General features: G+C 35.7%; 1 non-coding gene across 1 annotated transcript; it reads left to right on the top strand.

Moving 5' to 3' along the window:
• Nucleotides 1–565: 565 nt before the first annotated feature.
• LOC146914399 (small nucleolar RNA R71) lies at nt 566–672 on the top strand. The gene has a single exon (XR_015017136.1). It is a non-coding gene; the product is annotated as a small nucleolar RNA R71 (small nucleolar RNA).
• Nucleotides 673–5,493: the final 4,821 nt, after the last annotated feature.

The following is a 5,493-nucleotide window of genomic DNA, read 5'->3' as shown; positions in this document are numbered from 1 at the left end:
GGATTGATTTATATAAAAATTTTCTAAAAAAAGTTCCAAGCTGGATTTTTGAGGGACTCTTTGGCTGTTTGCATAACTGGGTGGTGTTGGTTGTTGTCCAAAAAGATTTTGAGGGGTTTGAAAAGAATTTTGGTTGTTTCTAAACCCTTGATTATATTGAGCATGGTTTACTTGCTCAGGACTTCTAACAACACTACCTAGTTTGCAATCAATGCCAAAATGGCCAAATACACCACAAATTTCACAAGAAGGAGATGCAGAAGAAGAAGAAGAGATGACACTAACATTTATTTCTTCAAATTTTTGGGTTAATGCATCAATCTTAACGGCAAGGTGATCATAGTTAGAGACTTCATACATACCTGCCTCCTTTTTGGAGGGTGAAGAATTAATGATGGCTCTCTCGTCGGTCCACTCGTAATGATTTTGAGCCATGTCTTCAATCAAGGCGTATGCTTCTGTGTAATTCTTGTTCATTAAAGCTCCACCTGCAGCTGCATCAACATAAATTTTTGTGGTATACAAAAGACCATTATAAAAAATGTGAATAATAAGCCAATTCTTTAAACCATGATGGGGACAAAGTCTAAGCATTTCTTTGAAACGCTCCCACGCATCGTAAAGAGATTCTCCATCTTTTTGAGTGAATTGTGTGATTTGAATCCTTAATTGGATTGTTTTAGAATAGGGAAAGAATCGGGCAAGAAAAACTTGCTTCATTTGTTGCCATGAAAAGATAGAACCAATTTCCAATGAATGAAACCAAGCACTAGCTCTACCCCCTAAGGAGAAAGGAAAGAGGTGCAGCCTTACGGCCTCTTGGTTTGCATTCAAGGTTCCACTGAGTCTTAAAAAGGTTGAAATATGAAAATTCGGATCCTCAGTGGGTGATCCGAAAAATTGATTTTGCTGCACTAAGTGAACAAGTGCAGGTTCTATTTCAAAATTGTCCTCAACCGTTGGGTACACAATAGCATGGTATGACTCATTTGAAGATGGGATTGCATACTCATTGAGAGAGCGTTCCTTAGTCATATCGTTATTATCTTCCCAAGAAGTTAAAGGAAAAAGAAGAAATAGAGAAAGAAATAAAATAAAATAAGATAAAGCAAAAGATTTTTTTTTTAAAATAAAAATAAAATAATAATAAAAGAGGAAATAATATATTATATATATATATATATATATATATATATATATATATATATGTTTTTTTTTTGAAAGAAATATAAAAAGAAACACAATAAAATAAAATAGGATAAAATAACGGAAAAGATTTTTTTTTTCAGAAAGAAATATAAAATAAAATAAAATAACGAAAAAAGATTTTTTTTTTCAGTCTAATCGTTAAAAAAAAGTTAATCAAATTGCAACAACTCCCCGGCAACGGCGCCAAAAACTTGATAGGGCCAAACCGCAAGCGCACGGCCTATCGAAGTAATAGTAGTAAGAAAGAGTATCGTTCCGCTAGGGAGTTGTGAATTCAATCAACTTTTAGAGAATGATTAGAAGAGAAGAAAGCTTATAAAAAGGGGGTTTAATTGCTGAAGGTAAATAACAATAATAATAAAAGAGCCTTGGGATTATTGGTTTGTCACAATAACAAATCTTTCACTAGACAAGACTTTAACTTCTAATTCCATGGTTTACACCGTAATTTCTTAAGACCGGTTTCCCTTTAGCCCCTCACCTTTCCGATGAAAGTCCGGTGAGAGTTTACTTCTAGTAACCAAGCCTATTTCGCTGACTTGATTACTAGAAGATGCTTATAAGGATTGAAACTACCTGTGTCTCAATAATTGCAAGGACTATTTCACTGTCTTGCAATTATTGTCTAGATTCACTTGTTCCAACATCAAAGCTCCGCTCTCGCTTTATGAATTGATGTTTGGGATAATGGATTAACAATTATCAAACCCTCCGCTTTCGCTTCCACAGTTTGATAATTGTTAATTCATGTTAAAACGGTGAATCTAAATTAGAAATTACGGCTACATAGAATTAGGGTTAAAGCTTGGTTTGTTAGGATTATGTCATTAGACTTCTCCAACAATCCCAAGACAAAGAAGTCTACTCACTAACGTTCATTGTAGACATGGGGGAAGAAGAGAGAAAACAGTAATATAAAAGAACAATAATATAAAAGTGAACTTTTATTCCAAGAACAAAAGATGAATATTTGTGATGGAGAGCTACTCTATTTATAGCTTTACAATTGACTTAAAATCTAAGCAACTACAAGGGCTATTCGGTAAAACTAAAACAGGGTAACTTGGGCTTCAAGCAAAAGCAGCAAAAGGCATCCTGAGAGGTGGCACGGCCGTGCCACATGTTGGCACGGGCCATGCCAAGCTTCTAACTTAGGGGCTTTATATTTTTGTTCTGAATCTTTTGTATTTTCGTTCCAAATCAGCTCCAGACTCCTTTCTTTTGCTCCAAGACACCTTCCATCATATATTCGTTCCTAAAATATAAAATATGCAATTTGCAGTAAACTATCTCAAAAGGGAAATAATATTTAAATAAAATAAAACTAAATCTAATTAAAACGAAACTAAATAATGCATAAAAATAGACTAAATATTGACTCATCACAAGACAAGAAAACAGCTCCAGAATACGGTTTCGCCTGCATAGATGTTCCTTTGGATAAGGAATGGATTTCAAGTTGGTTCTTCTTAGGACAACAACCAAATCAGGCAAAAGATCAAAGGTGAAAGATCAAGCTTCAACAACGACTCTTTGATGTGCTGGCAATTTCACAACGTCTCTTTCACACCTCTATATAAAGGAGTGAAGACTTAGAGAATTGGCAATGCTGAACAAATGACTCACAACATTATTACAAGTGCCAAACCTCTGCTGAAATTGTTCTGCATTCACTTAGAATTTCTGTGTCTTTAAGTCATATCTTAGAAATTCTTAAGTCCATTGAGTCTGTATCTGATTTGTATTGTGAGCACCTCTGATTGTATATCAAGTGTTCAATCTTAAACAATTTTCTGTGTAATTTTGTTTAGTTAGAAGTCTCTTGCAGTTGTGCTTGAGCAGGAAGTCTCTTGATTGTGTTCTTGAGCAAAGGAAGTCTCTTGCTTGTGTGCTTGAGCAAAGGAAGTCTCTTGCTTGTGTGCTTGAGCAATTGTAATCAGATATTACTCTTAGTGAAATCTCCTTGGAAGTGCAAGGGGGACTGGACTACTTCCGGATTGTGGAAGGAACCAGGATAACTGGTTTGTGTCGTTCTTCTTCTCTTTCTCTGTTTTATTCCGCTGCATATAGATTCTGATAATCACTTCAGAAGCTGTCTCACTTAGCTTCTGATCAAGGGTGTTCAGTTTTAGGAGAAACGAAGAATTTTTCAAAAACACAATTCAACCCCCCCTTCTTGTGTTTTTCTCACCTTCAGTGTGTATTTAATGACAAAATTTAAATATACATATGATAATAGTAGATAATAGAATGTAATGCGAAAATAAAATAAAAATGCATGAGAACTAAAATGGATCAGAGCACTTTGGATTGAGGTGTGTATTTAATGACAAAATTTAAATATGCATAATGATATAAATAAACATGAAGTAAAAGAATAAAATGCAAAAGAAAATATGAAAATGCAAGAGAATGTTAATGCAAAATAAATAAAGTTAGATGCTGGAGGTGTGCAGGAAATAAAAAGGGGGTGCAGTAAAGAAAAAAAACAGAACTGGGCTTAAAAGGAAGGTGGGGGCGCATATAGGCCCATGGGTTTGGGTTGGACCGGTTCAGGCCGGTTCAAAGGCTGAACCGGTCCGGTTTAGCTTTATATATAGGTTGTGGGACGGTATTTTTTTCATTTCATTCATTTCCCTTCTCTCTCTAATTTAGAGAGAGAAGCTCTCATCTCTCTCTTTTTTCTTCATCTCTTCCGACGGGAAGAGTGGGTGGTCGGAGAAAGTCTGGCGCGGTGGCCGGCGAGTTTTCGCGGCGGCGCCACTGCGCCGGAGTTAAAAACTCCTCTTTTTTTTTATTTTTTTCCGGCTTTCTCTTCTACTCACTCTCCTCTACTCGTTTATGGTCTTAAAATTTCCAACAACAACACATATAACCTTAGATCTAAGAGTTTAAGAAAGTTACTACCCTTTCTTTTTTTTTTATTCGGATTCTTGATTTGTGGTGTTTGTGTCGGATTTGTGACGTTTTTGTGCAGCTGTTTTGTGGCTTAGCGTGTGTTTGTGAGACTGATTAGTGTTTTGATTTGTGTTGTACGGATCAGAATGATGTTGATGTGTTTGTGTGAATGGCTGTTTGTATTGGTTAGTTTGAGGTTTGAAACGATCAAGGTTGTGGACAGTTTGGTGTGGTTTGTGATTATGGCTTATGATTATGTGGGTTTGTGATTATGGCTTATGATTATGTGGGTTTGGTTCGATGATGATGATAGTTGCAATATTGTTGGTTTGAGTTTGTGTAAATGGTAGTGCTGGAGTTTATTGGCTTGTGCAAATTTGTGTGTCGAAATTCTCCTCCCCTTGTGTTATGCAGGTACCTTGTTTTTATAGGGAGGGATTGAGACATTGAGTTTCTTAAAGTGGCGACACGAACTGCCTTGCTTGGATGAAGGGAACATGACAGGCTGTTTTTGCTGGCTTGGATATTTTGGGACTTAATTTTGGACTTTTGATATAAAATAAATAATAATAATAATAATAATAATAATAATAATAATAATAATAATAATAATAATAATAATAATAATAATAATAATAATAATAATAATAATAACAACAACTAAAAGTAATAATAAATAAAAATTTAGAGAAGAGGGCCCGACTTGGAACCAAATATGAGGTATTTTAAAATACCTCTCTGCCGAAATTTTCGCCAAAATATGAGGTATTTTAAAAAGGCTGAGATTAGTCGATGTTAAAAGACACGTGTCACTGGTATCTTAGGTCAAAAATTGGGGTATGACAGATGCCCCTATTTTAGTTTTCTTCGTCCGGAGATTTGAAGATGGAATCTTTGATTTGACGGATCGAAGAGACTTAAATACAAAAGTGCACCAATTTTGACCTAAGATGTTACGAATGCTAGTGATGTAATTATGAATGTAGGACGACAAAAATAATTTGACTGAGACAAGAAACAACAACGGGATACCCAAATTCATTGAAGAGAGGGATCCGACTCCGCTAGGGGAATCTAGTTTCACTGGGGAAGAAGATTGTCCGCTATCGTATTGGTTTGAAACGATAGTTTGACAGGGACAAAACTTTTTAGTGACACCCCTCGACCAGACACACTGGGGGATGACATTTTCGAGAAAATAAAATGTGATTTCGAACTGTTCATTGGTTGGAACTGGTTGCCTGAAACATGATGAAAGGTAAATTCAAGTGGTCCGTTGGTGGGCTTGTAACTTGAAACAAGATAAAAAGGTAAACTCAAGCGTCCGTTGGTGGATTGGTAGCTTGAAACGGGATAAAAAGTAAACTCAAGCGTCCGTTGTTGGAC

Source organism: Medicago sativa, chromosome 6, assembly GCF_051527215.1.
Source record: "Medicago sativa cultivar Bolivia chromosome 6, Bolivia_mono, whole genome shotgun sequence".
In the NCBI taxonomy this organism is placed as follows: Eukaryota; Viridiplantae; Streptophyta; class Magnoliopsida; order Fabales; family Fabaceae; genus Medicago; species Medicago sativa.
This window is presented reverse-complemented; position numbering and strand designations above follow the sequence as displayed.